This window comes from Scomber scombrus, chromosome 10 (genome assembly GCF_963691925.1).
Source record: "Scomber scombrus chromosome 10, fScoSco1.1, whole genome shotgun sequence".
Taxonomy (NCBI): Eukaryota; Metazoa; Chordata; class Actinopteri; order Scombriformes; family Scombridae; genus Scomber; species Scomber scombrus.
In genome coordinates, this window is record NC_084979.1 from 5175548 (window position 1) to 5194931 (window position 19384).

A 19384-nucleotide genomic window follows, 5' to 3' on the forward strand; every position below is an offset into this window, starting at 1 on the left:
GAACTTAGATTTTGGTGCTTAATGGGTAACAATTGTTACAAAATTAGAACATTTTACATTACTTTGATTAAGTAATTGAAATAGTTACATTACTTATTACATTTTAATAGGGTAACTAGCAATCTATAACCTATTACATTTCCAAAGTAACCTTCCCAACCCTGATCATGTTAACAATTACAATACTTAGCACTGCAGTTGACTGTTGCTGACTCACTTTATATAGATAGCAAAGCTAAAGAAGGTGAAAGAAGTGCTGAAAAGTTCTGGGAAAGAAGTTAAAATACCCCCAAAGAGAATCATCTAAATGCTTTAACTAGTTCATGCATTTAGTGTTTAATACTGCAGTTTCCACACTTGCATAATTTTGGGCTGTGTTAACTACACTGATTGTGAGTTGGATCTTGAGTGCTGCCGAAATACATGTAGTTAGTACAGTGAGTGAAATGTAAAAAAAAAAGAACCTTTTGAATGCATTGCAGATGGCACAGCATACAGGCTGGTTACCTCATCAATGTGCAGTTTTTATTGATATTACTGCCTCGTGTGTTGACTCATCTAAAGTATAGGGACATTTCGAGAAGGTGCTTTGTTGAAGTAGTGCAAAGGTGTTTCTGATATTTTGTCCACTTCACAAAGTGACAAACTAGAACCACAAAATCACCAAAGAATCTGATCTGACATAGTCTAAATATTCATTATACTTTATCGGACAATAACATTTATTTATTTCTATCATTATATAGTTACATTGTTAGTATTTTTTGTCCTTTTTCATTCTACAAATCATAGTTTAATTTAATCATTATCCCTTTTCCTACTTAATTCTTAAAAGTGGCTACATGGGTGGCTTTTGAGCCAGTGTGAGTGAAAAGTCTTTGGCAGTTTGTTATTCTCAGTTCGTCCCTGGCTGGATTTTCATACAATGCAACAGCAGAGTGCACATAAATACTCAAAAACAAAAGGATATGACAGCTCATACATTCTTATTCCTGACGTAACATAGTTTGATCACAAGGGTCAAAACATTCAATTCAGTTTTAGGTGATTTATCACAAATACTTCTTGTTTTATAGAGGCAATTCCTTCCTAGTTTATTTCATTTGGATACATGAGAAAGAGAAAAGCTGCCTTGTATGCATCCCAAAAGAATTGTCGGTCTGGTCTTCTCACAATGTATTCAATGCCACCCTGGAGCAATATGAATAAAGTGAGAACATGATCTATTCCCTGTTCATAAGCCAACCCATACACAGGAAGATTATGCATTAGTTGAGTCTGATCATATCAAAGCTGATGTTGATGCTGATAGAGAAAGTCCTTTACCGCACCAGCTTTCTAAGCAGCCGGGGGAGAAAAAGAAGAACAAATGCTCCCACAGGGTATTTTGCTGACGAGTTACGGCTCACTCGAAATGTTGCTGCATAAAACATTACCGAACAAACGCATAAATGCAATGTGGGCAATAACTCGACTGCCTTATTTAGACTTTTTTAAAAAGATCAGTGGCTTAAACCCTCACTTGATGTAAATCTGTGAGTGAATCCTCATTCATACCCCTTTTACTTTAAATCTACGTTTTGCCGCACTGTGAAAGATCAGCACCCGAAACAAGAATGAGTCATTACCTTCAGAACAGGGCGATTTGGACGATGGTGAGCTTTAATTATACGGCGTTATTGTTTTGTACATCTGTGCTATAGTGTCACAGCATCTGCTACAAATCCCATTTTTAAGCACCATGAAAACGCACAAAGTGAACAGAGTGTGCTTCCATCATATACAGTGTAAGACTGTAATCATGTCTGCTAATTGACAAAAGCGAGACGTTTTGATACTCCAGATGGGGTTTCAACTGTTCTGGTAAAGATTATAATCTTTTTTGAGGAAAGTTGCAGAGAATTGTACACTTTTTGTTGCCGTAGACATACAATTTAGGGGATTATTATGGTGGATCTGGCCCTTGTTGTGAGGACTAGACCTGTCACGATAACTAACTTTTTTTTGGACGATATATCGTCTCAGAAATAATCGCGATAAACGATATTATTGTCATTTGAAGATCATTTTAAACCACTGATATAATGATAATATAATAGCATAATGATGCAAGGGGGGTGGGAGATGGGATTGGAGAGTGGGCGCTAATTAGCCTAGTGAGGGCGATCATTGTTTGTCCTAAAGCTCTCACCAAAACTGTGCACAGCCTTTTCCTTACCATCTCCTCACCACATATCTGCACACTTGGAGTGATCTTGGTATTGGATGGTAACTTTTCAAATTCAAACAACATACAAATCTCATTGAAAAAACCTCTGGAAAAACATACCTATAGTCTCTGTCCATCCTTCTCCTACTCCAACTTAGTAGCATTCTTAATGAAACACCATCTAAGGTCTTTAATAAACTCTACACTACGTCCTAAAACACCTCCACTGGCTCCCGGTTCCACACCGGATTCATTTCAAACTACCTTCCTTTCTTTATAAAACCTTCCACAACCAGATCCTCCTCCTACTTCTCCGACTGTCTCCACCATCGCTTTCCACCCGCAACCTCCTGTTCTCCAAAGCCAACATCCAGTCCACACTATCCAGGACCATGCCTTAGGTGACAAGATTCAAAAAGACGTTCAGGATCATAACCAGCATAACCATACATTTGTAAAACTGCTTCAAAGTCCCCCTCCACTAAACATGTGTTTTTATTGTTGTTACTTGAACGTTTCCCCGTGCTCACCTTGAATCTGAGATTAACTCGTGTTTTCTATGAGCACGATATGTGTCATCACTACTAGTTTGGAGCCAGATGTGGTCCTGTATGCTACTTACTTTTGAAATGAACAATATCTATGATTTTTGCACAGGATCTTAAGATATTTGGTTTTATGTCCTGGAAATGTTAGTCTTTTTTTTTTTTTTTAACCTAATTTGTCAAATAATCTTTAAGTATTTTGAAAAGTGCTTTATAAATAAAAATGTGATTATTACTGTTAATGAAAGATGGCAGATTAGGACAAAAAGGTTACTGTGTGGGTGTTCATCCAACTTCATATTATATATATATTTATCACGCCTTGCAGCAATATTTTACAGTGAGTATTTGACAGGTTTATGGTTTATGATTATAGGGACTGTTAGATTTGTATAATCCTGCATCATCCTTTTTTTGAACAGTCAAACCAGCGAGTAAAGGGATTTGTGTATTAGCTAACTGTCACAGATGGTAATGTACCAAACTCGAAAACTTTCATCTGGCATTTCATAACAAACCCAATGTGGCAGCAACATACAGTGCCTATAAAAAGCATTCACCCCCATTGGATGTTTTCCTCTTTATTGTTTTTATAAATGGTACTGGCCATTATTGGACTATTGTGCCCAGGCCATAGGCTGCTACAGGCCAGATTCAGCCTCACTGTCCGTGGCTTGAAACTTCCAAGCATGTCACACTTCTGCCCACACATCAGTCAGTGGTGTTGCAGGAAGTATTCCCCAACTGATGGTTACAGCTGCTAATGCTGGAGTTCCTGTTCAAAGATGGTCACGCAAAGTGAAACTCAGCTGTTCTGCTGGAGTGGCTGTTGCTGAGGTGCCTTTGTCAAATTTTGGATGACTTCATTCACAGTATTAGGTATTAAAGGTGGTCACAGTGTGAGTGTGATGCAGATATAAAGATGGCACACTGTGTCATTGTTCCTGATTAGAAAAATGAATGCAGAGAAGCAGCAGCTGCAAACACCACAGGTATATGTGGACACTGCAGGTATATTTTCGACTTAATTATCAGAGAGAGGAATTCTGTTTTCTGTTGAAATCTCTCATTTGTCCTGGTACATTTCAATGCCTAAAGAGCACCAGAAAGAAAAACCACCTGATATATAAAGCTATTTAATCAACAACTCACCCCACCCCTTCATTGTATACCTTCTTATTCAGTTTCTGCTCATTTCACACATCATAATGCGATTCATCCTCCGAATAATCATGATTAATGGCTGTGTAATGTGTTTAATAACATTCTCATCTTGTGGCTTTTATGGTCAAACTTTTCTGTGTCATTAATTTCCATCGCAAGTTTAAAAAGTGAGGAGCTTCCTGTGATTCTCACCTGGACTTTGACATATATTGTGAACACTGGCAACACATTTTTATCACAAACTTTAATGGTATTTTATAGTGTTTGAGAAAACACCACTTTATTGTAGTTATGATGTACTGACGGGAACAAAAAAGACATAAGAGAGATAATGTTAATGTGTGACTGAGCTTTTTGAGTACTTGCATGAATAACAACTGATAGTATGAATTTAGAATAGGCCTACACACATTCTAACGTGTGGGCATGTGGCAAAATGCATGAGCGCACACATCAAGGAGAGTAAAGTAAGATGCAAGGGGGGGAGCAGTTTTCCCTCAAAGCAATGATATCAGAAACAAGATACAGGAGGGTGCTGCCCTGTCTGATGCTGGAGTTCCTTCCCAGGGTACTTATGGTTTGGACCCCAGTATATCATTTTAAAGCCTGTGAAGGGCTTTGGATTGAGCACTTAAATGCCAGGAACCTTTTACCAACAGGTGGATACTCAGACCCTGACATTAGTAGTGTTTCTTGCACAGATATTAATCTTTATAGTAACAACATTTTTAGAGCAGACAGTTAAACAAGGTGGTAGTGTGTCTATATATGATTTAAAAAAAAAAATGTTTTAGTACATCCGTAAATGTCTCCACCTCTGTCCCAGGTCATTTTGAGCCATTAGTGATTAACCTTAAACTGGGTCATCATGGCTGTCCTCTGATTACTGTGGGTGTATACCATCTGCCTACAGCTAGTCTCAATGCACTAAATAGTTGATCAGAGATTTTTATTTCTCTGATCAGATCCGAAGCTGTCATTTTAGAGGATTCTAACATAGGTTGGATGTCTGATGCAGCTAATCGCTACTGAGTTAAATCTTACCCAGATGATTACAGAACTCCCATGTCCTAATATTAAATTGTTCAATCATTCCTCCCTGCTAGATCTCATCCTTACTAAAAGGCCACATCATTACTTGCATAGCTGTGTGTTTCCAATAGACTTTAGTGATCACTGTCTGTATCACTAAAGTCTAAAGTCAAGAATATATATCACCATCATGAGTTGGTTGTTATTTTTTAGTTTTAAGTTTTCATCAATTTGCTGTTTTCATTGCTGTATATCGCTCTTGCCAGATATGTCTGCTAATTATTTGCTTTATTTGACATTTTATGGTTTTTATTGTGGTTGTTATCTTATATTGTGTATCCTTAGGGGATTGTTGTAAAGGAACTACATGATCAGTCAATTTTCCCTGAATAAACAACAGATAGATAGACAGATAGATAGATAGATAGATAGATAGATAGATAGATAGATAGATAGATAGATAGATAGATAGATAGATAGATAGATAGATAGATAGATAGATAGATAGATAGATGTCATCTATTTGAACATACCATACATACTGATACATTACATTTGTATGCATATTTTCTGCTAGTGCTCCATTGACAGTTATTTATTATTCAGTCCCAAAACGCTGCTAGATTCAGTGAGGACATCTTTAAAAATATCCTCACAGAAACAGATAAATAGACTTTTGTGCCCTAAGGTGTGCGTGGATGTTTTTTTTCCTGTGTGATCACATGTCAGCTGGTTGAAGAATGTAGAATAAAAGCCAAACAGACAAGCAAAACATGAATAAAAAGGTTTGTGGGAGTTTCACACAGGTATGCCTTCACTTACTGAAATGATGAAAATATTACATAACACTGGTACACAGCATCTATGTGATGCAATCATGGATGTATTAAGAGAGTTGGATAATGATGATAAGGTTTGCTGAAAAATTGTCCCATGTGGCCTTCTGTCATACAGAAACAACAAAAAGTCAATTGGGGACAAAACAACATTATTCCCCATAGATGTCAATTATAAAAGAGGTCCAGCAAGCCCAATGACACTATGGATTTTTAAACCATGAAGGTTTTATGTTGGCAAAACTTTCCTAGAGCCTGAAAAAGCCATTTTTATGAACATGGTTTCTTTTTTTAGCTTAAGCGCTTGGCAAGATTTTCTTTTTTTCATTTTTTTTTTTCAATGACTGGGTGCCATCTTGGCATCTGGTATCCAGTTCTTACAAAACATCCGTGCATGAGAGTGACAAAGCATTGTGGGATGGCATTGCGGTGATGCCTGGAAGCTGAAAATGCAAATGAGGGGTGAAGCTCCGTAGCGGTTTGTCGAAAAACTGATAAAGAAAAAGTGACACGGTGGTGGGACAGGAAGCAGTAATCTTCACAGCATTAACGTGTCTGAGAACATTTGAGTCCTCTGTTTGAATATCGATCAATAAAAAACAGTTCGGACATTTAACATTCGGACCGCAGACTATAATGGGAACACAGCCAACACACAAGCACACATAGAGACACACACACACATAGCAGAGAAAGTGCCAGGTGACTCTTATGAATTGAGCCACAAAGGGATATTATTAGGTGTGTAGTGTGTAATTATGTATGTGGTTCCTCACTCATGAAAAGACCCCCCGCCCTCCCCCTACCCCAACCCCAGTGCATTTATGTGGAAAATCAAGCGAGTCTAACCTCTATCCATCCGAATCAACAATGCATCCTTTCACACCCTCCTGTGCCTGTCGGCTTGCGATATAACATTTGATTTATCCTTTTGCCTCCGTGAATCCTTTCTGTCTGCTTAAATGTGTTTGGCTTTGAAGGATAATAGCCTTTCTCTAAACTATCAGGCTTCATTCTCACCTTGCCTTTGAGAGGTAGCCCGGACTGGAAAAGCTGTCAAAGTAAATACAGAAATGCCTTTGTGTGATTTAGGTGTGAATTCTGCACAACATGTGTGTAGCTCTACTAGTAGCCATCATAATAATAATACAGTATGTATGTGTGTAGCACTTTGATAACGGTTTAAATGACAGAAAAAAATGAAAGGAAATGGAATTTTAATTATATAATATTGATAAAAAAAATAAATCATTCAAATGGTGAAAAGAAATAAAATAAAATAAAATATTATTCGTTTAAAGGGAATCTCAGCTGATTTCTTTTTACATAAAATCATGTTTTGGGGGACTGGGACTATTAATTATCCTGGGAAAATTGTTGTACAAGCGTAATGTTTTCTTAAATCTGAGAAAAATTACCCTCATGAAAGTTTAAAACTGATGGCATGAAGGTTGAAAGATGACAGCATTTACCAGGTGGCGAGTGTCAAAGAAAAAAGTGCAATTATGGAAAACATAGGATCCAGCAAGCTTTGAGGACTAAAGTCAGAAATCTCTACTGCATCAATTTTGATATTCTTCTCTTTATCTGTGACTATTACTGTATCGCTGTTTGTCCACCTGATGAATTCTCATTTTAGCTCAGTGTTGGTCTCTTCTTTTGCTGAAAATCACTCCCTGCTTGAAAAGACACTGATGAGACTGGTGAGACTCAATCAAAACAGTAAAGGTATGGGCCGCTGAAAGAAGCTAAATATTGTCAGAGTTGAGGGCAACTGCAGATGGTGACCCCTTTCATACTACATAGTTATTTGACCTATTGTAAATGTATAAAATATTGATTAGCCTGGGTTTAACTACAATAAATTAACTGATTTCAACTGCATTCAACAGTTAAGGATGATAGCTAGTCTTGCGATACTAAGCGATAATCTGAGATCTCTGCCTACCAAAGTCTGCAGATTTCTGAATGCACGGTAGTGGCTTGAACAGCAGTGAGAATGGGTGCTAACAAACCTACACAGCTTATATTTTGTCAAGGACACACTAAATACTTTAAATTAGTACTGCAATGCTAGGTTTTTTGTTTTTTTTAAAGTCTCTAATTGTATCCACCCAGTTTTGACAAAAGCATTTAGAGACTGACCTGTGAGTCTAGGACCATACCTGAAACCAAATCCTTTTTCTAGGTTGCAGAGAAGTTTAGCATGTTCCTGTACAAGGAGGTTGTAAAAAATGAAATTGATAGTGAAGGACTACAAGAAGATTGTTTAAAGCTACTCAAAAAGATGCTGTATGCAATGTAGACATTTAACTGGAGCAACATCATTCTTAGTGGTACATCTAAACATTCTGACATACCAGACAAAAGACCAAAACAGTAGTCCAATCTTGTTCATGCAAAAACATGTGCAGGTTTCAGGAAAGGAGAAGAAACCTTAGAGATCTAACACAAGTGATAAAGTAAATTACAAGCTGATATGATTCTTGTAAACCTCATGGTCTTCTTGTTGTAGCTTTACTTTATACTTTATACTGAGATGTCCTCCAGATAAAGTGAGACATTGAACACTTTGCTAAATGTACTGCATGTGAAACACAAACACGATCATACGATATGTAGTAAATGCAAATATTTCACATGTAGTATATGGGAGTATGAGCAGCTAATCTAGAGTAGAGACTTGTGTGTTTCACTTGAATGCTTTCATCTCAGCTTTATCTGAGCTTCCCTGCGTGTGGGTGTGTGTGTGTGTGTGTGTTCATGTGTTCTGTGCTTTTGTCCCCGTGTGTGTTTTTTTTGCACGTACGCCGAATTTACCCATTCGTCTCCGTTGTTGCTTAGGATTTTGTGTTTTATCTCCGTCGCTCCTTCTTTCATTTCTGTTTCTTTGAGTGTGTCTGCAGGCGTACTCGAGGGAAAAGGGAGGTTAAAGGAGCTCGGCGGCAGCGTTGTGATTGACACGCGGATATGATAGATCACGGGAGCAGAAGCACAAACCATTGAGCTAGCCATCAAAGAAACAACAATAACAGCAACGTGTTCCCATTCAGTGTCCTCATCCTGAGGCTTCACATACACAAATCATCACCCTCCCCACCCTGGAAGACCCTCTCAGAAACATTAGTGAATAGAAATTGAAAGAGAACATGAGAGGGCAAACCCTTCATGCAGATGTTGATTAACAGAGTTTAGTACGATTTAGTGGCACAATGGAATGTTTAGGCAAGTTTTATCCAGAGCACAATCATAAGTGTGATTGTGTTGTGTGATGATGGTCTTTAATAGAGGTTACAGCCCTTCTTGCTTCTGCTAACACTGAGCTGGTTCATTACCTGTTCATTTTTTGTACGGTGCCTGAAATGTTTTAATCAAGGTGATTTGCATTTAAATGTTCCCCCACATTAGCATTCTGCGTCGGTTTAAGCAGAGAGGCATTCAGGGTTAATGGATATTCTGGTGTTCACTGTGGATCATTGCTGCAAGAGAGAGAGACGGAGGGGAAGACAACAGTATCTTCTACTAAAAGAAGTCAAACAACTGTTAGTTTATAGGGCAGATCTTCTTTATATGCAAGATTGAGCATTAGTGATAACACTACAGCTTTTTAAGTGTACACAGGCTCATTGTGGGTCAACACATCTGTAAATGTGACAGGTGTGGGTCAGTGACAATAAGGGTTGGCAAGATGAGCAATTCAAAAATATGTTAAGAAATAAATTTAAAAGCAGCATCAGCGTTCTTAAAATGTACATTTGGTATTTTTGTTGCTTTTATGTCATTTGAAATGACATTTGCACCATTTAATCAAAAATAAAAGTAAGACTGAATGTGTCAAATGGTGTAACCACAAAAGAATGATAATTAAATATTTTATCCACATACAGTGTATTTAAGTGTAATCATAAAATTAATTACTTTATTTTAAAAAATGTAAATGGTTCCTGATTTACATGATTGAGACTGAATGTGTCAAATGGTGTAACCACAAAAGAATGATAATTAAATATTTTATCCACATACAGTGTATGTAAGTGTAATCATAAATTAATTACTTTATTTAAAAAAATTGAAATGGTTCCTGATTTACATGATTAGAACGATTTAATTCCATTACCTTTATTTAATATAAAACAGTTATAATGTAAGATCATGCCAAACTAGTTGATGATGATGTGTGCATGTTATTCGTACGTTTATTTTCAAATTTGAACCCCTTTAAATTTGACTAAACCACACGGACACAAAAAACATCATTGATTCATATGTTAAAGTAACTTGACACGGTTAAAATATGAACAACAGGATGAAGTGCATGACTTACACTGATGTTTAAACGTAAAACATCCACATGTAAACAGCTCATTCTGCTCAGATTAATCTATATATCATAATGACACTATGTTAACTCTAGTCTGTTGAAGGTAACAAGGAGACTTTCAGTCATATTTCTGTCATTTAATTTGTTAGAGACAGGAAAATGAAATGTGTATTAAAAATGTATCTCTGGAATCTGTGCTGACAGATTTGTCTTGACCCATGGAATTCATCCAGTTTAGGATTTACGTGCCAAAACACAAGTGATATAATTAAATATGAAATAATCTCAAAATGAGAGCTCAGACACGGAGGCGTTTGAAGAATTCAGATAGAGGCTGTTTATTGTAAAGTTGTAGCAGTGGCAGATTTAGATATGGGCGATATCAGTATCCACCCAGGGCGTCAATGATATAATGTCACCGTGTGGGTCAATTAATATTGTTGTAGTTGGCACCCTCGTTCTAGTTTGTGAACTGAGAAGTTCTCACAGTCAGAAGTAGGAGATGGGGAGAAGAGCCGACGTACGTTGAACTTTAAAATCAGTCACACTATGAAACCACGGCTGAGTTGTAGATACAGCAGATTCTGATTGTCAAAACAGGGCAGGCGGTGATAACAGTAGCTGAGTAGGATAGGTAGTGGAATACTGCCGGCACAGAGCTGAGCAGACAGACAGGCAGGACAGGAGGCGATGCAAATGAGGCACAGGTAAACAGAGGATTAGCAAGGGTAACACTACACAAGTGAGTACCTACTTGACCAGAATGTTGGGCAGGTGTGTTTATTCCACATAGTACACAGAATCATTTAGCGAGGAGTGGAGTACAGGTTTAAATACAGCAGGCTTCTAATGAGTGGATGAGCAACAGGTGTGTTGTGAGCTGAATGAGTAGCAGGTGTGCAGATGAGCTTTATCACCATGCCCCAGGCTGAGACACACACAAACAGAAACAGAGACCAACAGGGGACAAACAAGAAACACACAAGGGGAGACAATAGGAATGCCTAACCATGATAATACATTGCTTTCATGGTGCCATTTTTGGTTCCAGGTACACAACAAACACATTTGACCTATTCTTCAAATGTTCACCAAATTTCATTTAAATCTGTTTTGAGATATCCTGCTTACTAACAGAGAACAGAGACAAACTGGATGAAAACCAGTCAATGTAGTCTTCATGGCCTTTCGGTTTGCTCAGTTGTCATTTAGATGGTTTAGTTCTTATTACATGAACTATGAATATAAATGTACACTTTATATACTGTATTTCACATGTGTAAAATCAACCCTAAAGGCCTGGTCCCAAAGGCACATTGCTAGAAGTCTGGTGACATATAGTGACGACACTTAGGGCGTAGTAAAGTAAGTTAAAAATTGTTAGCTAGTGAGCTAACGGTTAACACGCTAGCCAGGCTGGAACACGGTAGCACTAGTGGCTATCTGATAGCCGTCTTAGCAAAGTTGTTAGCTTGGTCGCTAATAGGACGACACAGTTAACACAGTTTAATCAAAAAATGTATCATTGATTCCTGTCTCACAAATGTCTAAAAAGCATGCTTCAACTGGTAAAATTATGATAGCTTCCTCCATTTTGGATCTACCAGCTATGTTTTCCCTCTTTACTGTCAAGACAGTTTCCCATTGGTCAAAACTACAAATTTAAGAAAGAGTTTACTTCCAGGAGCTATAGATGAAGCTTTATATGTACACATAGTGACCAGCAGAATGTGCTGCAGTATGTACATAGGCAGTTTTCCATTTACACCTACATCCACTTGAACTGTGCTGTATGTACAGTTGTACTGTGTGTGTTTGTACACTTATGAGGGATATTAAAGGTGTATAATGTCCATGATGTGGCCAATGTGTTCGCTTGCATACAGTACATACATTTGTTTGACAATGCCTGAAAACATATTTGACTGTCTGTCTGATATACACAGATAAAACGGTTTGAAAGGAGAATTAGAACATTCAGGCTTTAGTATATCTTTTATTTCTGCAGCTCTCCTGTGTGTACATCTTTTGAACTGTAATTGTATTACATCTCAATGCTTTTAGCTAAAGGTTAGTAGTTTTCTTTTGATCATTAAGAACCCTATAGGTGGTAACATCCACAGTAAGACTGCTGAAAGTGGTGGTCAAACTAATTGACCCGCTGCTCAGCATGAATATTCAGTCACCGGTCCCACAGCTGTGTGAACATCTGTTTAATGGGCCTGAAAAAGAGCTGAAAAGAAAAATACAAAATTATTATATACGACTCAGATTTGTATTATCTGAGATGACATGAAGCTTTTACAAATTTTACATTCAGATACAATTTGTGTAAAACCGTTATCATATATTTTACAGCTTTGACTAATCTTATACCCTATCCTCTTCTATTCTCTTCAACAAGCCTGTATTTTCTTCCTTAGCTTGTTTTATTATTTCTTGTGGTAATTTGTGGCTCCAGTTATTGGATTTCTTACTAATGGCTGCTTGTGAATTTTCTGGGAAATTAAGCTCCTTTTGCTATCACAAACTCAAATGTTGCAGCCCACTAATGGACATGAGTCTACAGCCACATTAGCTGCTCTGTGAGGCTGCATGGGCACAGCAGTTCTCTGAGCTCAATGCTGAAATCAGGCTCCATCCATGGATCTTAATGGCTAAGAGCGCACATACCAGGTCAATAAGTCAGACATGTACGATGTAAATTGTATTATCGCATAATTACTGTAAAGCAGTTATCATATAATTTATAGGCAAACCTATATTCACCATCATTGCTTTAAACTCCTTTTTATCTTTCTCTTTCTCTTTGTCTTATTTTATTATTTTTTTAGTACAATGTTGCTCTGATTGTTAAAGTTCTTACTAATGTCAGCTTGTGGACTTTCTGAGGCAACCCGCTAATGAAAAAAGAATAGGAAACTCTGTTTATGGCTTCCGTAATTAAAATGTAATGAGTAAATGTGAAATGAAATATATGGACTCTTGGCAGATTTTTTTTTTCCTGGATGAAAACAGCACAGTGTACTGTAATATACAGTATGTGAACATTTTGTACTCATTTTTGGATATACACCTTTATTACTACCTATCTTTCATCCTATGATAAGATAGGAAAATATAACAGCCTAGTACTGCAGAGTATTCACTTTAAGGTGCTATGGTCTATCTGAAAATCTTGACTGACAAGTTCAAAAGTCTATGAAGTAGTGATTGGTTTGCAGTGAAGTCAGCAGGTTGTGCTTCTTATGGGTCTCCAGTTTAAAAAATATCCTGTTGGTGTCTTTGTCGTATGTACCAGGCCACTGGATTGATTTGATATTTTCTTTCTGTCTCCTTTTTCAGTTAAAAGTCATGCAGGGTTGTCTGGCTGAAAGTAAATATGAGTTTTAGAGTTCATACAGGCAATAAAGCCTTAACCCAGCACGCCTGCAAACATACATCCCAGAGATGGTGTGCCAATCAAGTGCACTCCTGATAACTGGGTTAGGATGCAAGGCTTTGATCTGCCAACAGATTGCTTGTAGTGAGAATTTTATGTCAACCCACACAGATTTCTTTCTTTCTTTCTTTATCCTTCCCTTCTTCCTTCCTTCCGATCTAAGCCTGGGATTGGGCTAATGCTCGGTACAGATTATGTGGTAGCATTTACAGAATTTTTGAAAGCCTGAGTCGTTTTACAAACTGATCTGAGCTTCACTGACTATATGAAATATTTTGATACTCACAAGAAAATTTGGATTTGACTTAAGTGTTTTGTATGCCAGTGACAAATGGAATTTCCCATTTAGAATGAACTTTTAGCTGCAAAAAGGATAACAATTTAGAAACTATTAGTGTCAACACCCTTGTCATTTTGATGAATCCTACTCTCTTCCAACCATATTTGAATTAGAGTCTACATTTGGATTCCCTTATTTTTTATAGTGATTATACATGCATGCAGCATTGATTTGCATGTTAATATGTGTGGTATGGTTGGTTTATGAATAATCACATAGATTCCTTTGAGATCAGGGGCTTATAGTATAGTAAGACTATTTTTGTATGCGTGCCATTGTAATTGCCCCTTGGGGCAAAATAAAGTTTATTGAATTGAATAGTGAAGTTCATTGTGGTACAAGGACTCAATAGATCCCCCTTGTCTAATCGTTGCTACGCCTGCCAAGTTTTCTATTCTCTCGTGACACATATAAGTGTTGGCAAAGACAACAGTGGCACAATAACCACTCAAAATTCAAAAGTCATTTTTTTAAACAGCTGAAAAAGACAACTGACGCTGGCAGATTTTATCAGCCGTAGCTTGCCAATTACATTTACATTTACTTTTTACACTTTTATCCAAAGCCACGTTAGAGGACTCAGAAAGAGCTGTGGTACTAATTCCAAATTCTCACGTAGCTGACAAGGTATAAGGTGCAATGAAAAAGAGTGCTAGACAGAAGTTTTTGTTTTTTTAAGATATGTAATTATTAAAATTAGAAACAACTACAAGTAAACAATTGCATACATAGGATGATTTTTTCCCCCTTGCTGATGAACTTGGAAAAAAAGAACCCAATAAAAGGGCTAAGAATACACTTGATGGCTACATATTATATCCGTGCTGAAAGACTAAGGTTAAAGCTACATTTCCCTCTTTAGCTGAAGATCCATAAGATAGAGAAAGAACACAATCAATCAATCATAATAACACTGTTTGGCTGATAAGTGTACATACTTGGGTAAGCAGGATAAAGGTTAGATCTATGCTTTATTGTTTGCATTTTCAAACAGTATGATTCACTTTTAATATAAAAAAAAAAGACTTTTAGGAGAGGGACTAACACAAGTGTTTGGCAAACATGATATTGGAGTGTAATGGTCACCAAATCCAATAAAGAAGGAACCAAGCCTTCGATGTTAGGTTACCCTTGGGAATAGTAGAATCAACAAGTCCTCCAAATGAAACATCCAAATACTTAATTCTTCCATACACTCTACATATGAGTGCTTTCTAATATATCACCCCTGTCCGCAGTAATTGACACGACACCACCATTCGTGTTTGGCTTCTAGGGCTGGGTATCGTTTACAAAATGATGATATTATTACCAATTCAAGTACCACTAAGTGATACCGATACCAATTAAGTAATTCATTCGATACCCATTATACATTTTGTGCACTTGCTTTTATCTGGTGTAACAAGCGTGTAGTGTAGCCACATTTAAGGCATTTAGGTGGCATCCTGGCTTCTGAACTGCTAAGCGCATTAACTCATTTTCGTTGATTGTCTGTGAGCAAGTCCATACAAATAGTCATAGTTTGTAGCTCTGGGTGCAAAAAGGATCGATTGCAGGGATTGTTTGATGAGAGATGTTTTGATACTACTCGGTATCAATTTATTTCAGTTGATACCTTAAAAGTATCGAGTGCCTACATCCAGCCCTAGTGGTTTCCAAAACCATTACAAATCACTGTAATTACAAATTAATGATGTTTTATGGTGTGACAAAGGTCTAGTTAGGTTTACGCACGAAAACACTTGGTAAGGTAAGGGATAGATCATGGTTTGGGTTAAAATGATCACTTTGTTAAATTTCTAGAAAAATGTGATGTGGGTTAAAGTTACTAGGCGACCCTTGTCATCATGACTACAATAATAACCATAGGGTTAAGGGTAGGGGATGGTTGGAAACTGGAAATGAACGTCAAAGTCCACTTTTGGGTTATACGATCGACCACCTTCAAATGAGGAACTTATGTCAACTTATGTAGACTTCATCTCAACTGCACCACTGTCACTCAAATGTAACTATATGTTATTATATATTCTCAATAGAATTCCACCACACAGAGTGGAAACATACATTTGGTTTTGTAAAGGTTGTAAAAAGATGACACCCTCCAAACTCTTGTTCTTGACCACCATCCCCATTGCTTTGGGAACATCCAAAGCCTGGCAGTGCATCTGTGCCTTACTACTGTTGCTAAGCAATGATTTCACAATCGCTGTTTGGAGGAGTGGTTTGAGGAATGATCAGTTTTCTTTCATGTGAGTCATATCCATTATGGGTGTGATTGGATAAATTTTGGAGATTGGTTAAGCTTTTCATAGTCTCCCACTTTGTCCTCAGCCCATTTCCTCTCAGCTTCTTGCTTTATCATACCATCCATTCACACAGTCCTCCTCCTCTCACTTTCACCTCATCTTCCAACTCCCCTGGCCCCTCACTCGTTAAATCTCTCCAATTTTTCTCGCTTTCTGTCTCATTGAACTCTTTGATGATTTCTTCTTGCCACTGTCCTCTGTGGCCCTGCTCTGGTCACACATATTTCACACTATTTTAGTGAACACCTACTCAACTGCAGAGACACTGATTCTCCTGCAACTCTAGAAAGAAAAAAGAAACCTAAAACATTTTACATAACAATACAACTATAGAAATAGCTGGAGAAGTAAATGGATAACTGAAGGTTATCCATACCTTGAACAGTATTTTTTACTAACCACTTCACTATCCACTGTGGTTGGTTTGTAACCAATCCAGATTTCAATTCATCTGCTCCCTGTAGTGACACTGATGAACAGAAAATTGCACATTAATCAGTTCAGTTGATGGTGGTGGTTTTTTTTTATATAGGAGTGGCTGTTTCATGAGAGAAGTTTAGATTGTGAACCGTCAAAGAAACACAGCCGATCCAAAGCTAGTGGCTCTCTTTCATTCTGTTTACCTCACCTGATTTCGCTTTTTAACCCTGTATTACTCTCTTTCTCTCTCAAACAATGCTGATAATGAGTGTTATTATCAAAAGTGGACTTCCAGCACGTGTTCAGGGAATTGTTGCAGTGGAGAAATGCAACAGCTTATCATGGTGATTTACTTGTGATGCTGCAGACATATCAGTACGCAAATGAGCACATTGGCTTTATGGTGATTATAGTCATGCCTATGTAACTGATCTTGTAGCAGACGTGTGCTACAAAAACTGTAATTATACTAAGTATAAAGCTGTTTCACTGCAGAACAGGCGTTACATATCTGTTGTCTAAGTACGTGATTAAAAGACTGGCTTACGCTTCAGACTATTATTGGCTGGGACATGCTGTCACAGGAAGCCTATAAATAGACCCTAGGGATTGCTGTTGATGATGGAGTGTGTTTGTGGTTGTGCATTTGTACGTTTTGAGAGAACAGGGAGTTTAGACTAAAACTAATCTGTTCTACAATGAAAGCATGATCCAAACCCTTCTTGATTGTCACTGTGGAAGAGATTCCCAGTCAGGTTTCTGAGCATCTCAGGAGGAGATGGGTTGGGCTGGCAGAAGAGAGGAAAAGGAAAAACAGGTTCATTATGCAGGGCCATATGTTGTGTCAAGGTGCCTGAAACCAAAGCTTGTCTCATTACAAGCCATGTTTCCTAACTGTATCTCTAATATTTGAATCTGCCAGCTATAATGGATTCTGTAGCTTGTTGTTGACAAATAAACACTGTGCCACCGTGTAAAGCTTAGGATATACATGCATGTGCATGATGCTTACCACATGTATCTTAGACCCTTAGACAATATAGTTTGTAATCAGTCACTTTATTTATATTCGCAAAAAGACAACCATAAGAATGATTATTAAAAATCACAGATTACATTCATGCCAACATTTTATGAATTCTCATTTTCTATATAATGTGTGCTTGTCAGGAACAGTTTCTTTAAATTTAATGAAAGATCATGGTTACTCTTGTTAAAAAGGGTCATGTTGAAGTCAGGTCTAGGACATAACGTATTCTCTTTACCTCAGCCACTGCACCATTACTTTTAGCTTTGCTACATAAAAGGTACATTAATTCCTGCATTGGCACTGACAGTCTGTACTGGATGTGAGTCTTGAGAGGTAGAATCATTCATTATGAATGTAATTCCTAAGGATACCGGGCTGTAAAAAGAAAGTGTCACGGTAGCTGAATGTTTAAGGCCCATACTGCATACCTATAACATCCCTGCTTTGTGTTTGGCTGGGACCTTTGCTGCATAACATTACTGTCTGCATCTATACTGTCAACTGTCCAGTAAAGGACAAAAATGTCAAAAAAATGTATCTAAAATAAAAAAAGATGCAACCCTACCACTAGACAAGAGCATTGATATTGAATGATTTTGCAAAACCCTGGATTACGTTCAATGCCAAGGTTTTTGAAATTCTGGCTTTTTATAGTATCTGCACATGGCAGCTATAGTATGGTTAAAGTTAATGAAAGATTGTGTTGATGACAAACGAACAGAGCAGGTAGCTTATGGTCTGAAAAGTGAAGCCAAAGTGGAAGTACCTTTAACCTGCATTCTCTCTAATGGCCATCAGGGGGCGACTTCACTGGTTTGAAGTCTTATTGCATGGAATTCTAACCTATACCCTTCTCCTCTCTTTATCCCAATAAACTGTTTCCTAATGAGTCTATGGTCTCAATCACTAGTTTAAACTTTTCAATACAGCATGATGTTCATTTAGTAAACAATGGTCCCATTTAGAATACAATAGACAGTAGTAGGGTAAGCTTTAGGGTGTGGTTACCTTGTAATTGACAAATCATTACCAAGGCAACAACACATAGGTGTAGCTATCGTTATTTCACAGTAAGTTTTCAATTGATGTAAGTTCATTGTAGTATTTTGCTTCCCTAAAAAAGTTAAGTGCTTGGTTGTAATAAAAGACCCTCTGAGGAGTTTGGTTTTTCCAGTAAGTACAATATGTTTTAATGGTTTTAAGTCTATTTTTCACTATAGAAAATTAGCATTAGCATTATTACAGTTAACCATACAGTATAAATGTACCGTGCTGACCATTCTATCACCCAGCAGTAGCTCTCCAAATATTGTCACTTATGGCTCCAAAAATCAAAGATTTGCGATGGTCAAATTTGCCAAACTAGAGGCTTAAAAACAGCAGTCCACAAACCAGTTGGTGATATCATGGTGACTACATCTATTTTTTTATAGTCTATAAATTAACTGTGGTTAATTTATGATTATGACAAGGCAACTAAACCAATTGGTTAAAGTTACAGTATGGTCATGGTTCGGCTAAAACACTTTTGTCAAGGTCAGGAGAGATAAAGTTCATAGAAAGGCATACATTAATTGGAGGCCTATGACAGTATACAAACTGAAATCTTCTGCATTACAGTCTGAAATGTTAAATGCTGGCAATGGGCATACTGCAATGTGTGTCAGACTTTTAATCTGTAAGTGTATAACTGCTGAATGTAAATTCAATTATGGCCTTGAATTTTTGAGTGC

At 37.4% G+C, this 19384-nt stretch overlaps 1 protein-coding gene across 1 annotated transcript in view; it reads left to right on the forward strand.

The window, feature by feature from the left end:
* LOC133988131 (kelch domain-containing protein 8B-like) overlaps positions 1-19384 on the forward strand; it is a 143273-nt gene that overhangs the window by 94773 nt on the left and 29116 nt on the right. The window lies entirely within an intron of this gene.